We start from the raw sequence: 16,711 nt of genomic DNA on the forward strand, positions 1-16,711 counted from the left end.
GGCGAAGGCTTGTGAGTTCACGTATGCTATTACACTGTGTGTGGTTAGTACCGTGATTGGATGTCCCATTACCAGATGCGCTGTTTTCTGTATGGCTTTAGCCACTCCTGCTGCATGTTGGGTGCATGTTGGGTGTCTTTTTTCCATGTTGTCTAGCTGTGTGCTCACATGCATGAGTACTTGTCTCTCTCTCCCTTTCTTAGCTCACAATCTGATTCCAGTTTTTTCAGTCCTATCAGGTAACATGGAAAGGATCCACTTCCAATCCATGTAGACTCTCCTCTGGTGTCCCCCAGGGCTCAGTATTAGGCCCTCTTCTCTTTGTATACCTGTTCTCTTGGTGATGTAATATCTTCTCATGGCTTTTCCTACCACTGCTATGCTGATGACACCCAATTATTTCTTTCTTTCCCACCCTCCGATACGCAGGTCTCCAGACTTATCTCAGCATGCTTGACTGACATTGTGTCATGGATGACAGCCACCACTTGAGGCTCAACCCCAGTAAAGCCAAGCTTATGTACATCGAGAACTCCCTGGTATCACTATCTGAAGCTGCTCGTAGCCTGGGCATAACTTTGGACAACCAGTTGTCATTCTCTACTCATATTTCAAATCTGACCTGGTCTTGCAGATTTCTCCTTTGTAGCATACGAAGGATTCGGCCCTTTCTTTCACAGGAAGCTGCCCAGGTAATTGTGCAGTCTTTTGTAATCTCAAAGCTAAACTACTGCAACTCGCTACTTGCTGGTCTTCCTCTAAGAGCCATCAGCCCTCTACAACTTGTCCATAATGCAGCTGCATCACTGGTCTTCAATCTTCCTAAATTCATATGTCACTCCACTGCTGCGCTCACTTCATTGGCAGTATGAAGTAACTGACCACATCAGATTTGAAATCTTGATGCTTGCATACAAAGCCAAAAATGGACCAGCCGCTCTATACATTTTGTCAATTGTCAAAGCCCGGTCCACATTCACCCCAAAATCCAATTACACCAACGACCCTCAAAACAGTCCCAACACATGGGAGTGGGAAAGCCACACAGGATAGAGGGCCATTCTTCCTTCTCCCTTTCACAGGTTAGTTTATAAAAGGGAAATGTGATGGCATAATCTAGCATTAGGCTATTAGCATCCAGATGCAGCTAGATTAAGGTAGAACCTGGTCCTTAACACTGATCTTGGACAGTTTCATTCTTTTTTGAACCATAACATTAGCCATTATACAACAAAGGCCAAACTGGAGTCAGTGTAAAGGAGCCACTTCTACCAACATCTTAACAGATCAAAGTATAAATCCTTTCATATGTGTCAAAAACCAACCCTGGCATCACTGAGCCATTTCAAGAGGTGAGTGACGAGCTTCACAGTATTTACACTACACAGAAGGTGCCCCTTCATAGGTAATGACATGATATCAGACAACAAATATGTTGCTTTTTGTTCCCTGCAATGTTGACAGGAGTCAGTCCAGAACAGGGCTGCACAAATAAGTATACAGTAATGAGCAGTGAAGATGATGTCTTGCCACAACACAATGGCAATCCCAGTACGCCCTGCCTTATCCATTGTGCGTAAAGAGAGGCCAAACCTTTATTTTCTATTCTGTAGAACGCTTAAAGAAATAAAATAAACTCCTTCCACACTCTTTATTCTTTGCTCTCGCATAGTGTTAATTTATAAAATAAAGGATACAACATAGACATATGATGATATTAATGCAAAATACTCTCTTGGAGCCCATGTGTCTTGCAGGGGTCCCAGTGAAAAAGAACCTGAATTTGTTTAAGTCACCCATCCACACATTCCATAAGGCGAAGAGAGCCACAATCTTGGGTCAAGTTGACATGGGCTGATTATGGGTCCTCGAGCAAAATGGCACCTGTTGGGTTGCCAGTTTGTCACTGATGACGTGAGTGAGTATTAACATACATGTATTGGGTAAAGTGCTTGGGGGGGGGTCCCTTTAATGGGCAGATTCATTTCCTCAGCCATACATTTTCAGTCTCATTTTAGTTCCATTTCTTCATCTTCATTGACTAATTTTTTTTTTAAACTGTCACCTCAGTTCCCTTGTTCCAACTTTAGCTTTACCTAATAAAAAAAAAAAAACACCTCACATATCTGGACTTTCATTTGAATGCTTTTTATTCCAACTCGGTGCATGAGCTGAAGGTTCGTCTGTCCTGTCTCTCTTCTCAGTTGCAGACAATACAATATTTGCAGGTTTCTCCCAGGAGAAAGGCATGCTGGGATTCTAGTAAAGAGCTACACAGGATGTATGAAATGGCAGGAATGCCACACCCTTAGTATGTGTGTGTTCATGTTTCAAATGTGTAAGTAAAACTCTTTACAGTCTCGTGTAATAAATCAAAATCCTGTAGAATGGATCTTGGGCTGAACTGGTTCTGTTGGCCCTTCTTCGTTACCTAAACAGGTTGGAAAGATGACCATACAATTGCCACAGTCTGCAGGGGTAGTACACCATAAGCAACATAATTACATCAACTCCAAAATCAATACTAAACATTATTCAAATAAATACATAAAATTCTTAAAGTTAAAATTGGGAATTGCTACAGGTTTGAAGGCCAGTTTTCAGTCTGGCAATAGCAAGACCCAAGATCTGCGGTGATGTTTTAATATTCAACTGTGTGCTCCATTTAAACTCAACCCCAAATTATTCTAGTGATTCCAGACTAGATCTTTTTGTTTGGTACAATCAAAAAGAATTGTGGTACAGCATTAAACAGGTTTAGCCCCAGTATTTATAAATGGCTTCTTTGACACACTTACCATCGCTCGACCCAAGATAAATAGATGGTGTCCTGATAATGGAGGAAGACCCATGGATGGTGTCATCTGAACTGACTGACAGGTGACTTTTTTCTCACCATTGTGAGCAGTCTACAGTGGTCTGCTTCAATCTCCTATGAAAATGAAAACAAGGAGTTAACCAGGATCTCACAAGTGCACAAAGCCATTCTTTTAAAACATAACATGAAAGTGCTAGCTAGCTGCAATGATAGTGTGTGTGTGTGTGTGTGTGTGTGTGTGTGTGTTTGAGAGAGCGTGAGTAATATATCCACTTTACCCTAAGCTGATGCAGGTTTTTCATCAGCCCCTTCATTGATTGAAAGATTCCATCCACATTTTTTATCATGCGCTGCCGTATGCTTGCTCGTGATTGGCAGGGCCTCGTTTCATGCCTCAGCATCTCCAGGTGTGAACGGCCTTTTGGTGACTGGCAAGGCATCTCCTGCCCTTCTTGCTGTGAGGACAATGATGTCACTTTCTGCTTCTGACTGGCAGCCTCTAAAGGATCCAAGGATCAACAGTCTTAGTGTCCTGACTGGCAGAACACAAAGGGTGCAAAAAAGTTGGTAAATATCTGAGCCTGCTAAAATTCTATTTATAAAAACACCACCACCACCACCAGAAATATACTGTTTAACTATCATAGTGCAACAATGACTGTGTAACGGAGTGTAACAAATTCTTACCATCTTGAAGAGCAGCATCAGCCATTTTAGCTCGTCCTCCCACATAACCCTGCCCACCAGTATGCATGTAGGCTTCTGATTGGTCAGTTGGGATAGCTGTTGATCCTTGCTTGGTGGCTTCACTGCCTCCAGAGGCCGAGGAGATGGTCTTTTCTAACAGGTTCTTCCATCTGTGGAAACATCGCTAAAGCCATCAGGTCCCAATTTCTACAACAGCACAATGTTGTTAAAATCATCTGAACATAAATGGCCTGACACCATAAATGTTATCACAAAACAGACACAGCAGTGCTGACTGGTTGACCTTGATGAGAAGATGGTGGGTCAGAGAGAGACAAAAAAACAAACTCACGTGTTTTTCTCAGAGGAAGTCCCAGCCACCAGCTCGTATATCTGTCTCTCTGATGTACTGATCACATACAAGGCCTTGTTATCTGATAGAGAAGAGCAGGTTGTCAAACAATGTATTCAAACTAACCCAAATGCAATTTCTAACTGGCTTCTTAATTTTTTAAAAATAAAATAAAGACATAGTTATTCCAGACCCATTCATCTATTCTGGCTATTCATAGCTGTAAGAATAACTACAAATATACCTGTAGCCACAGATCTGACAAGAGATGAATCCAAGCGAACAACGGGGCAAAAGGGGGTTTTGAGGTCCGTGTTCCTACCCCAAACCCCACCCAGTGAGCGCGCTGGACATCGCAAGATCAAACGGTCACCTGAACCCCTTTGGAGTAGCACCAACATGTCTGAGAGAAGCAGAGCATGAATGTCTGGAACACACACACACACACACACACACACACACACAGAGTGAGAATGGACCTGTCAAGTAATCATTTGCAAGAGGAAAAACAAAAATGTATGCAAGCTTGCACACAGATCACTGAAAGCATCCATTCACATTAAAAGTCCTTGAAACATGTGTATACACACGTATGAACATACAGGCAGATGCAGGTGTACACACACACACACACACACACACACACACACACACACAGTTATTCAGACCATGTCATGTGTGAGGTAGCAGGGAACCAAATAACTCCAAGTCAGCATAGCACCATGCTCTCAATAGCTGCATTCCCCAGAGTTAACAGTGATTTGTTCAGCTGTGATGATCTCTTACCGATAGCTTTATCTTTACTAACTTTCCAAGTCAACGGTCCTTCGTGGATCATTTTCTTAGTGGTCAGGTCCAGATTCTACATAGAAAAAGAATATAGTTAATAATTCATACTCTGGATCAGGTGCTCCAAGACCAGAGAAGCTGTTTGGAAGGCAGATGGTGGATACATAGTAAGGCCGTACCTTGAACTGAGCAGCGACAGGACTGGCCTGCCTCTCCAGAGGGGACAAGTCTAGCCTGCGCTGATAACGGCTGAGCAGTCGCCGGTGCTCCGTCTCCCTGACGACCTCATTGACAGCTCGTAGTATCCCACGGCAGCACGCCTGTGCCCTCAGCAATGGCTGCAGGTCTGGAGAACCAGCTGTTGTGGGGGCACATACTAGTGTTAATCCAGGAGAAAGGGTGTGTGTGCTTGCCTCCTTGGTAAGCTGGTATGTGTGTGTATACTGAAGTGTTTTCATGGTTCAATACATTGTATGTGAGGGTTTCTATACATGCCTTCTGTGTCTGATGATGTTATCCAGCAGCAAGGGGTATTTGGTGAGTCTCTGCATCTCAGACACTAGAAGGTCCTTTAATTGTAGTCGGCGGCAGTGAGGGCTGGCTTCACATTCCTAACACACACACAGACACACACACACGAATGAGCCAAGGACATCTAAGTCCAAATGTGGATTCTGTTGACTGCAACACCAATTTATACCTAAAACAGCATCACTAGAAGTTATGTGCTGCAATAAAAGTCAAATATAAAAGACTGGATAGTCTCCAATTCAAAATATGGGTCAACCAATTCACAACCCAGCCCACTAACAAATATGGCAGAAGCTCTAGTGTTTGTAGGTTTGTCCAAAGGCTTTATACCTCTAAAAAGTGTTACCTGTATAAGGTGCGTGAAACGTGGGTCTTTGCGTTTATTTTTAATGAGCTCCAGTGCCTGACTCTGCTGACTGCACAGGTGAGACACCTGCTCCTGGAACTCCTCTCCTGCAGCGTCTTCAAACTAACACGCACACACACAAACACATGAGCTACTGACATATCAAGTAAAGCAACAAGTATATCCCACACTACACAGAACAACCCCTTCATTTTAGACAGCACCAAAAGATGATGTGAACTAGAAAGGGAGTAACACTAGCCAGCTCACTCTAGACACCATGATGTCTCCGATGCCTTGAACTATAGAAGAGTCCCTCAGCCTCTTCATGGACTCACATAGATTCACTGAAACACAAATGCAACGCCACAAAACAGAATCTGTTTAAGCGAGCCAGTGTATATGTGGTTTGTTAGAAAGTTGTGTCAGTGGGCAACAGAACTCTACTTGTGTCATGAAGGCCACCGCAGAAACAACATGTACAGCCTCCAGTCCATACCTGCTCACAGTAATGGCATGGTGCCGATAGCTGATATTGTTCTGTCATTAAATTCCCAGTTTGGGTGGGTTTTACACTTCTTTAATCTTGATTATGATTTAGACACCAAGTAGGCTTCAGAAATGTAGGTTTGAAAACACACTAAGACAAATGGAGCGGATTTGCACGCACACACATACGCTCGCACACAGAGAGACTGACCATGAAGACTGTAGACCTGGGGCAGGTTGGGGAAGATACCGGAAAGTTCTTCGACGGTCAAAAGGTTCCTCCTCTTCTGGAAGAACACCTGATCGAGAACCCCGAGAGTCCGCAGGTGAGATGCTTCCGTTGTGAACAGCTCTGAGGAAGAGGATATAGCAAAGTCACTACAATTTCTTACAAACGTTACACAATTCAGAATTCCACATTTTCATGAGTCAGGATAGAATTACCATATGTGCATAATAAATAGAATACTGTATGTTCAAAAGATTTAGTTGCTATTTAGCTTAAGTTAGATCAGTAAATAACTTTTCATTTTACATGTTAACTGTGTACTGGGAGTTGTCTTTTATAGTCAGTTGCAGACTAAACCATTCATATAGGATTATATGATGGAAAGGATTAACATGATTATATATGAATCATTACATATGAATCACATGATAATACATGATCAAATAATATTTTCCATCACACAAGCAACTGAACAAGAAGGTCGGTGTGGGCCATGGCGACCCCAGCAAGTACTACAACAAGGAGCTGAAGCTAGCCAAGTCGCTTGCGCTTGTGCTTGTGTTGTTTGCCGCCAGCTGGCTCCCACTGCACATCCTGAACTGCATCACACTCTTCAGCCCTGGTTGCGAGAAGCCCATGTTCCTTCTCTACATCGCCATCCTGCTCACCCACGGCAACTCCGCCGTCAACCCCATCGTGTATGCATTCCGCATCAAGAAGTTCCGCACGGCGTTCCAGCGGCTCTGGAAGCAATACTTCTGCTGTAAGGAGGCTCCTCCGATCGACACACAGATGAGTGAGAGACTAGACAAAGATCACTTCTGTCCTGGTACTCCGCTGGAGCACAACATTTGACTGGATCCAGGGGACTTTCTGAGCAAACTGAAATGCTTGCTTCTATAAATCATGTCTATTTTGAATGTAATTCAGTGCTTTACTGCAAATGCCACTGAGTGCATTTACCCCTGCAAAGGGAAATAAGACTCCTATGTAAAATGTCACGTAAACGTTTATCAGTGTTCGGCTCTACATCGCACAAAGCAAAACCCAGATTAATTAATTAATTAATCTGGGCAAATGAACAGCTTTATCAGATTTCTATTTTTTTTTTTTTATGTCAGTGTAAGTGGAATATGGGCTCTCTTGTTCTGCAGCCGGGCAAAGAGGACAAGGTTTTAAGATCAGGTCCATTGTAGAGAATTCCCCCGATTTCACTGATCCCATATAGCAATTTGTTTGTTTGTTTGTTTTTCATATGCTTTTTTGTCCTTTTTTACATAATCACATTATTATTATTGTGCATGTGAACACTTCAGTTCACTTATTGACAAACTGATTTTTACCAGTAATCAGGATCTTGTAGATGTATACATGCTCAGAGTGTGCTGTTGTCAGAGTCTGCTCCCATTGTAACTTATTATGAAACATTATAACTCCACTGGGACAAGAGGGGGAGGCTAGAATATGGAATTAAATCATTTATAGTGGCAAACAGATATGTGGTGTACAAGACATTTTTAAATAATTCTTTACTCAGTGATCAAAGTAGTTCTTTCTAACTAGTCCACAGGTATCATACAAATATGAAAAACAGTATTCTTTGCACCACTCTGCTATCCAAAGTGTGCAATCATGATGGTGCATCATCTCATTATAAAATATTATTTATAGTCATCATGATTTTTTATTTATCAGAACACACTTAAGAGTAACTTTGAATGTGTACAATATACATTAATAGTAGTTAATTTCAAGCATTTATTTGATACTAACTTCAAAATGCAGTTTTAATGAGGATATGTTAGGAATGTTAAAGACAATGCACACTATACAATTATATATATATATATATATATATATATATATATATATATATAAAAATAAAAGGGCTGCTCATTAATCACATAAAAATACAAATTTGGTTTCCACAATAACTACTCACCAATGATGTACTTCATTTATTCATTTGCCTACTACATACAATGAAGTATTTATAGTTATGACATTGCTTAAGAATTGCACTAATGGAACAATACATTTATATAGTCTGACATTGATTAATAGCATTATAGGCCATTATAGTGTAGCATTTCTAATAGGCAAAATTAAGGCCATGCAAACGCACACAGACATTTCCCAAACATTTTATACAGGCACCAGAAACAGGTTTTTACATCCAGATTTTGCCTTTCAGCTCTGTGTTTGTAAGGGAGGAGCAATGCATGCAAGTAAGTAGTGCTGGATGACTTCAGGAAATGATCACTTAATTCATGTTTATTCAGCTCTTGTCTCCACAGGACATCAACTAGCCCATTTGACTTTTTTTGTAACTGCTGTATAATTTATGTTGTATTCAGGGTTCAAACGTTAAATAATTATATAATCCAAAACAGTAATATTCAGTTATACATTTTCTCTAATTTAATATCCCCTTTGCTATAACATTCAAATGAATACTGGAGCCATGTATTCTGGAGGCATTGTAAGCTTTTTCAGTATAGTAGCCAACATGTAGCCATGTTGAAAACAAAGCTTTCTCTATGAAACACACCAAGACTTGGACAAAGTCACCAAGATATTTATGTCCTCTCTGACTAAAGCTTGTCAGTAATGCACTTATGAAGGTGCATCAACCATAAAAAAATAAAGTGAAATCATAACTAGGAATTTTTTTTAACATACCATTTTTTTTTTATACTTGACTCAGTGTTTGCTAGTGTTCCTCACTTTATTATGTTTCATTAGCTCTCTGCCCAAATACAGTGTGAATGAAGGAATCACACCAGTATAAAGTACAGTATGTACATAATTGTTGGTAAACAACTGTGGGATTGCAATCAGTACAATTGTACATTATTTCTTATTTCATTATTTCTGAGTAAATGGAAATAATGAACTAAGTCTGTTTCTGGTTTTCACTTTATTTGTGCCTTTTATCCTTATTCCTCTGCATGCGTTTAAGCATCTCTGCTTTCTTGAGACACTGCTAAGACATAAGGTAATGCTCCAATGGTGATGGTAATGATGATGATGTTAAAATAATAATAATAATAATAATAATAATAATAATAATAATAATAATAATAATAATAATAATAATAATAATAATAATGCCTGATCAACAAAGCTATGAAGGTTGGGTGTAGAACAGTAAGGAGCCCGGCAGAAGAAGATCTGATAGAGCGATTGGGTTTGTAGTCAAGAAGATCAGATAGTTTAGGTGTTGGACGATGGAGAGCTTTGTATTTGAAAAGGAAAATTTGAAATGAATGTGGTACTTAACAGGAAGCCAGTGAAAATCCTGGAGGATGGGTGTAATGTGCTGGTGTACCTGGGATTGAATGAGAAGACAGGCAGCAGATTTCTGACCCATCTGAAGCTTGTGAAGGAGAGAAGGGCTAATGCCTGCAAGGACAGTGTTTCAGTAGTCTGAGAGGCTAGAGATGAAAGCATGAATGAGAGATTTATTAGCAGACGGATTTTGGATTTTAGTAATATTACAGGTGAAAGAAGTACATCTTAACAGTAGCATGAACATGGGTGCCAAGTTCAAGTTCAAGTTCGGTTTATTCGTCACATACATAGTCATACACAGTATAACACGCAGTGAAATGGTGGAGAGTGCTCTGTCCAAACTGAGGAAGAGAACCAGGGGTGCATAGAGAAAAAAAATATATATACAGATAAATATATATTTTCTATGTATGTACAAAATATATTAACAATGTATGTACAATATATGTATATTATGATTATATACACAATGTACAATGTACAAATGAAAGAATTGCACTGAGGATAACACCCAGGTTTCTAACCAGGGGAAGGGGACATAGCTATATCATCAGTGGTTAGAGTGAAAGAACCAGTTTTACTCAGGATTGATTTTGAGCCTATGATAAGCTCGGTCTTGTTGCTATTTAACATAAGAAAGTTGTGTTTCATCCAGAGTTTAATTTCTGAAAGATATGCTTCTAAGTGATTGAGTGGTAGATGTAACTGATTTGGTCCTGAGAAAGATCTGGGCTTAGCGATGGAAGTCCAGTTTGAAATGATGTTTGATATGTCTGAGAGAGAGTATGTAAACTGATAGAAATTCAACTGAGGTATAGGTGGTTCTTGTACAATGCTTGATTTTATAGTTTCAGAAAGGCCCAAATAAACTGCTTCTCACAAACTTCCACAGGGCATAATTATTAATTAACTCTTTAACTCTAAAACCAAGCATTTGACAAAAGCACCTAAAAAATTTTAACTACTCTGATTGCTAAATAAAACAGGCTTTTGGGGTTTGGCACTGGTCTATTCCTTTTTTCTCTTATTTAGGTTTTATTTTACCAATATCCTCTATTTACTGAAATCTTCTATCTGCTGCATGCTCTTAATAACTTATTAAATACTAGTTGCGGAGGAAGTCTATTGTGTTTGACAGCCATTTCAGAAACGCCCAGTGTAAAGTCAAGAAAGGCAGACGTGCGAAATTTGCATGACCCACATTTCATTTAGTTGACGAATTGGTCAAGTGTGGCTCATTCAGAATAAATGCGTTTTATTGCCCTCTAGTGGATAAGCAGAGAATAGCACCCTACAACAAAAACGTCAAGTAATTCCTAATGGAAACAACAGGCCAATAGAGCACAAAGGAGTAAACCCGAGTTACCTGGTTGCATATATAACTCTTGGTGTCAATACCAAAGTCAACTTTGCATCATGCTTCTACCTAGCTATATGTTTTTTTTTTCACGAAAGGCTCCAACACACGTTTCTTGATTTCCTACTACAGTGATCCCTGTATTTCTACAGTAGTCTAGATCATTGGTATATTGGACTCTAACCTACTGTACTGGGAATACTAGGACGTATTCTATGAGAAAATGACAAAGCACTTTTGTAAGTCGCTCTGGATAAGAGCGTCTGCTAAATGCCGTAAATGTAAATTTACTGGAAGAAAACATGTTTATTTTTATTAGGCGTTATTAACCGTCAAATGTCTACCATAGGTGGTGGCACGTATTTAATATATCCCTGAAGTGATTTTTCACAGCAATGTTTGGATTTGCTTAAGGTAGACTAATTGTAGGATTCTGTGTAACTTTGTTGCATGGACTATATAAAACAGGTCTACATTTATTGCATTACATTACATAACTAGCTCCGTTGTGAATGTAGTTTCATAGGTAGCATCTTCGTCAAAAATATAATCGATAGTTGTTGTTTTTTTTTCCACCAAGGCTGTACGTTTCCGAATTTGATGTAAAACATACTTATAGAAAAGAAGAGAACTGGTAATTTAAGATAATTTCAAAAGCATCGAAAACAAAAGAAAAGCATCGGACGTAGTCTAAAGATCCTATCAGAAACTAATAAAAAAATAGCAGCTAAATAGACACTGACATGAGATGGAGTACTGTAGCTTTAACGAAAGCATCAGCGGACTATTTTGTTGTCTTGGCAGCCCAACCAAATCAACGAAACGGGGATCCTGGCTGTGTTTTGTAGCCAAGATATAATTTTAAATATTACATTGTAAATGCTACTGTGTTACTTACAAACACTACAGCCAGCAAATGACTTTTGCCGCTGTGTAGTTAGCTCGCTAGCTAAGGCAAATACACTCAGCACTGATGGCGTGTTTGGCTTTACACCGTCTAACGTTAGCTAACCTATCTATCCTGGTTCATTAGGTTAACGCTAGCTAACTAGCTACTTACAGTTGCACTGGATCTGACTGTCTAGGTTTTATTATTGTAGCTACTCCGTAACAAAAAGTAATCTCAGAATTGTATAGGTAGACCTAATATACCTTCAAATACTTTATTACTTTGACGGTAATAGCATGGAACAGTCACACAAGAGAGTAGTTAGCGCTGGGAAGGCGAAAAACAAGCTACCCTGGGAGAGGTCTTTCCTCCCATGTTTAGTAAACAAGCAGCCTTGCAGTGCATCAAATGCAAAGTTATCTGATAATGTGAATGATTGCCTCATGAAGTTAATTTTACATGCACACACAGAATTACAAAAAAGGAAAAATAAGGTTAAAAATTAGAGAATGTACTATTTTGAATGCAGCTCCAAACTCAACAAGCTACTTTACCTTTTTTTTTCTTTATGTAGCTGTGAATCTTATTTATGTGTGTTAGGCTACAAGTTGTTTTCTATTCCATATTCCAATTTCCATCAATATATTGTAGTATTTGTGTGAAACCACCAAATTGATAAATCTTGGAATAGCCTACTGTCTTCTCCCATAGCTGTATTGGAAGGATTTAAAAATGAAAGAACCTGAAATACTAAATTGCAGTTGAATAAAATAACCTAACCTAAACTTTGTATTCTTTTAGACAGGATTAATGTACTGTCAGGTGTTTTATCTTCAAACTCAAGTCTTCACCATATCCAGATTCCCCCCTGATTTAACAGACTGGTCAGAGAGTAGGACCTAACAAATAGAAAGGATTCACTAGAGAGGGTCGGTTGTCAGAGAAAAGAGAGACAGTGTGCTGTTCTGGTTACAACCTCCCATGAAGCAGAAAGGGACCAGTGGGTTAAAAGGGTATGACATATCTTGTTCACCTGAAAGTAATTCATGACATGTGCTGACCCCAAAACTCTTTGGTAAACTGCACAACATGGGGCATTATAGTAGATATAACAGGGAAGATAAAAACACTTTCAAAATCGCAGACACAGATGTAATCAAACGCCTAATGTTCCAAGCATTAGTGCAAGATGTTTAAAATATATTTTACATACAGCTGAATTGGTAAAGCTAGGTATCTATCTTAGATTAATTTTCTTGCATGGTGTAGCTAACATTATAACATTGACTCACACTAAAATGATCTTTAAAATATCTACAAAGTGTTTGTAACACTACATGTTTCTTGGCAACATATCTACAACATTTAGTTTCCATTGTTAGAAAGGTTGTCTTGTTTGGCGTTAAGAGATAATTTATCATATTCCCAAAGCAGACATTGTGATAAAGGTCTCACTGTTCCCTGTGCCTGCATGTGAAGTTTGTCTTAATTAAGCTGTTGAAACCTTAGGGAACTGTTTCTTCCTTGCCACTGAAAATCACCTTGCGTGTTTACTTCAAGCTCAGCGAGGCAATGGCATCCTGTTGACTTATTTCTCCTTTGTAAGCACGCAAACAGTAAAAAGGTGGGGTTTTGTGCAAAACATATGTAACTGTTTTTAATAATCTGGGGTCAGTGTGTGCTTTTCTAGAGTTGTTTCACAAGCATTTTAGTGAAAAATATATTCAAACTGAATTCTATCCAATCTATCTCTCTAATGTCTCTAATAATAGGGCCGTGTGGTTTTGCTTATGGAAACCAGGCAGTTAGACAGTGTGTCGAATGTTTAATGAAGGGAGAAGATTATGAAGTCTTGGGTAATGTTATCACTGTGGAATTAGACACCCGTCTTGTTTTTATACCTCTTGGTGAAAAAAAATGACCCCTGAGAAGTTCTGATCAAAGGAATCTAGAAATTTTATAGACAAAATTTAAGATATAACCAAAGATGAAAGTTACAGCCTTACATTTCTTACATTACTGCCCTTCTGCAGACCTGAACTGTTTTGCCTAATGTGTAAGTTTTGAGTCACTTCATTTTTATAACATGACCCCCCCCCCCCATTATTTTTCATGTTGAACTGTTTCAGTACTATTTTCATTGTAATTTAGTTGCATAAAATTGCACAATGTCCTATACATTTTTGTTAAGAAAGCATTGTGTACTGAGCTACAACAGAACAGATGTCCAATTAAAATAAAGGAATATCATGGTTAGCTACATGCTTACTTATAAATGTTCAATAATAAGGGACTGTTTTTTGTTGTTGCTGCTTTAGTTTAGTGTGGAAGATCTCACTACCTCCTTGAGGCTGAATCAGTTAGTTAGCCAACAACTTTAAAAACGACTAATACGTTAAAGTTAAATACAAGCGGAAATATCGTACCTACTCGGTTAGAACGCATTGGCTTCTGATGAAACGTTAACACATTGAGTGAGCTGGCTAAAATAGCTAAGTAGCTAGCTAACAGTAATGTTTATTACCGCCGTAGCTAGGTTAGCTAGATAGAACCAAGTTAACGCGATTATACAGCAAGGAGACCATAAATAATTGTTAAGCTACCAGCACTTTAAGAAAACCATAAACATTCTAAGTATCTTGCTAAAAACGTTTACTTCTTAGTTCTTTGCTCAACCTAGCTATTGACCTTCACAAAGCTATCTAATAATACTTAAGTCAAATGTTAAAAATCAGAAGGTCATTCACAGTAGCTGCTCATGGCCGAGATCAAATCACCTGTCTGAATCCTGATGATGCTAGCTAGGTAGCTAGCTAGACGGGTACCATTAGCTTGATGACATGCTAACGGCTCGCTATTGTGGTTAATGTTCGCAAGCTCGCTAGCTAACTACAGTTGCTGCTAAAAATAAACTTTGCCAGGATGTGCCGACTGTCTATGTAACGTTAGCAACAAACTAGTCCAGCGCGCTCTACTACAATCAAGCAGTGTGAAAATATTACGAAACTGATGTTAATTACCTGTATTCAACCTTTTGGATGTGCCAACGAGGTCTAATGTATCGCAGTAGCGGAGATCAACACGCTAATGACAGAAGCCTTGAGCGTTTGTCAGGAAAAACAAACACAAAAGAGGTTCTGTCTGCGTAACTTCCGGGAGAAGGGTGCACTAAATAGCACTCCAGAAAAAAAAAACAACCCAATCACATTACCATTTCAAAATGTGCATGTCACAAATGTCATTTTCCCTATATAGTATGTGTTTATAATTCAATTTGCTTTATACCACGCGCCTCTTTCTCTTTAATCTCTGTTCCACTACACAATAAGGTAGTGGTGTGATTAGTTGTGGTAGGCTGTAAGAGCTTCTTTGTGGATGTTGAGACAAGATTTGTTTTTGTTATTGATCTTTTTCATGTATATACAGTCTTTGGCATATGATAACTGCTGCTGGAAACTAGAAATGTAATATATTTCAATCGCCTAGCATATTTACATAACTGTTCTGTTAACTGAGTGGTACAATTTTTATACTATACTGATCGCACATCAGACTGGAGCATATTTATGCTAGATTCCAGTTTGGCATGGCATGAATGAGAAAGCATGATTAGTCTATCCAACATGCTGTTTCATAAATTGTAGTGTGACGAAATGTGTGCATTTGTTAGTGAGGGCAGAAGTTAAACACACAGCCATGTTGCATGAGTTACACGTCATTGTCACTAATTACTTGGGAATGGGCCACCAAAAAATCCAGCTAGAAGCAGCCCTGTTATCAAAAGCGTATTGATGAAAGACTAGAAAATAGCTAACCCAAATACAACATGCACACTACAGTATAAATGGCAGTATATACATTTCACTGGGGATAAATATCAAGATGTAGACGTATACAATATGTAGAAGTAAATGAAACATTTTACAGTATACAATTCTATTTGCAAAATGAATTAAAATTTGTGACATGTAAGGTACAGTTTTGTAAACATGACAGTTCACTAGGCTGTGTGAATTGCTTCAGCAGTAATTACATTTCTAAGTTTTTCCTAATTCCTAATCACTATTTGCTCCTAAATGACTCCTTTCTTACTGATATTTTGATCTCATTGCTTATTTTGTTGTTGTGCTGTCTGGTGTTGACCATTTAAGGACAGATACCTCCTTCAAGTCTTGATTCCTCTTGAGGATTCTTTGTTACACCCATAGTTTTACCTTGCCAATGTCACCTTTGGCTTGCTCAGTGGGGGGTCCAGACTCTGACATCAGTAAAGCTGTTTTGTTACAATGAATGTAGTAAAAGGTGCTACAGAAATAAATTTGAATTCAATTGAACTGGTTTTCATCAGGACTGCAGAGGATTGTGGTTCAGCAAAGATATGCCATTGGGAAAGAAACAGGTCAGATGCTGGTTAGTATTGGTTTTGAATGCTTTAAAGTGTTTTCCATTGGGGAGTTTCTGAAATAAGTGACATCCAGGTGAAGGGATTTGCAGAACTTTTGGAGTTTCTAGACTGATGAAGCTCAGCAAGGAATGAGAAAGAGAAAAGAGAGAAAGAGAAAGATGACTTTCTGAGCGCACTCAATGATATGCTGCAGCTGGTTTCTGGACTGTGCATTAGTGGAGCCTAAAATGTAATTAAGCTTTTGATTAAGACATACCTGCGCTTCTGTACTTTCTTTGTAATAGTAGAATCCTGCATCTGAAATGAATTTGCAGGATTCCACTGCATTGACCAGTTTCTTAATGACTAATGAGGAGGGTGCAAGAGGATGCTTCCTGAAGTACATTATAATTTCCACATCTTGGTGGTGTTGAGATCCAGGTTGTTTAAGACACAGACACACTAAATTAGGTATATCTGGGAAAGTTCACTATTGGCTCACTCTAGGCTTAATTCTAAAACTAAAATATATATTTCTTTAACTTC

General features: G+C 38.9%; 2 long non-coding RNA genes across 2 annotated transcripts; both read right to left on the bottom strand.

Moving 5' to 3' along the window:
* Positions 1-4,237: 4,237 nt before the first annotated feature.
* LOC145655085 (uncharacterized) lies at positions 4,238-4,961 on the bottom strand. The gene is made up of 3 exons (XR_014121266.1): positions 4,826-4,961; positions 4,644-4,719; positions 4,238-4,284 (listed from the first exon to the last, which is right to left on the bottom strand). It is a non-coding gene; the product is annotated as an uncharacterized LOC145655085 (long non-coding RNA).
* A 561-nt stretch (positions 4,962-5,522) lies between these two features.
* Positions 5,523-7,997, bottom strand: LOC145655084 (uncharacterized). Its single transcript, XR_014121265.1, has 3 exons — positions 6,224-7,997; positions 5,794-5,870; positions 5,523-5,646 (listed from the first exon to the last, which is right to left on the bottom strand). It is a non-coding gene; the product is annotated as an uncharacterized LOC145655084 (long non-coding RNA).
* Positions 7,998-16,711: the final 8,714 nt, after the last annotated feature.

The sequence above is a fragment of the Electrophorus electricus genome, unplaced genomic scaffold (assembly GCF_041902795.1).
Source record: "Electrophorus electricus isolate QZ-2024a unplaced genomic scaffold, ASM4190279v1 Scaffold168, whole genome shotgun sequence".
Classification (NCBI taxonomy): Eukaryota; Metazoa; Chordata; class Actinopteri; order Gymnotiformes; family Gymnotidae; genus Electrophorus; species Electrophorus electricus.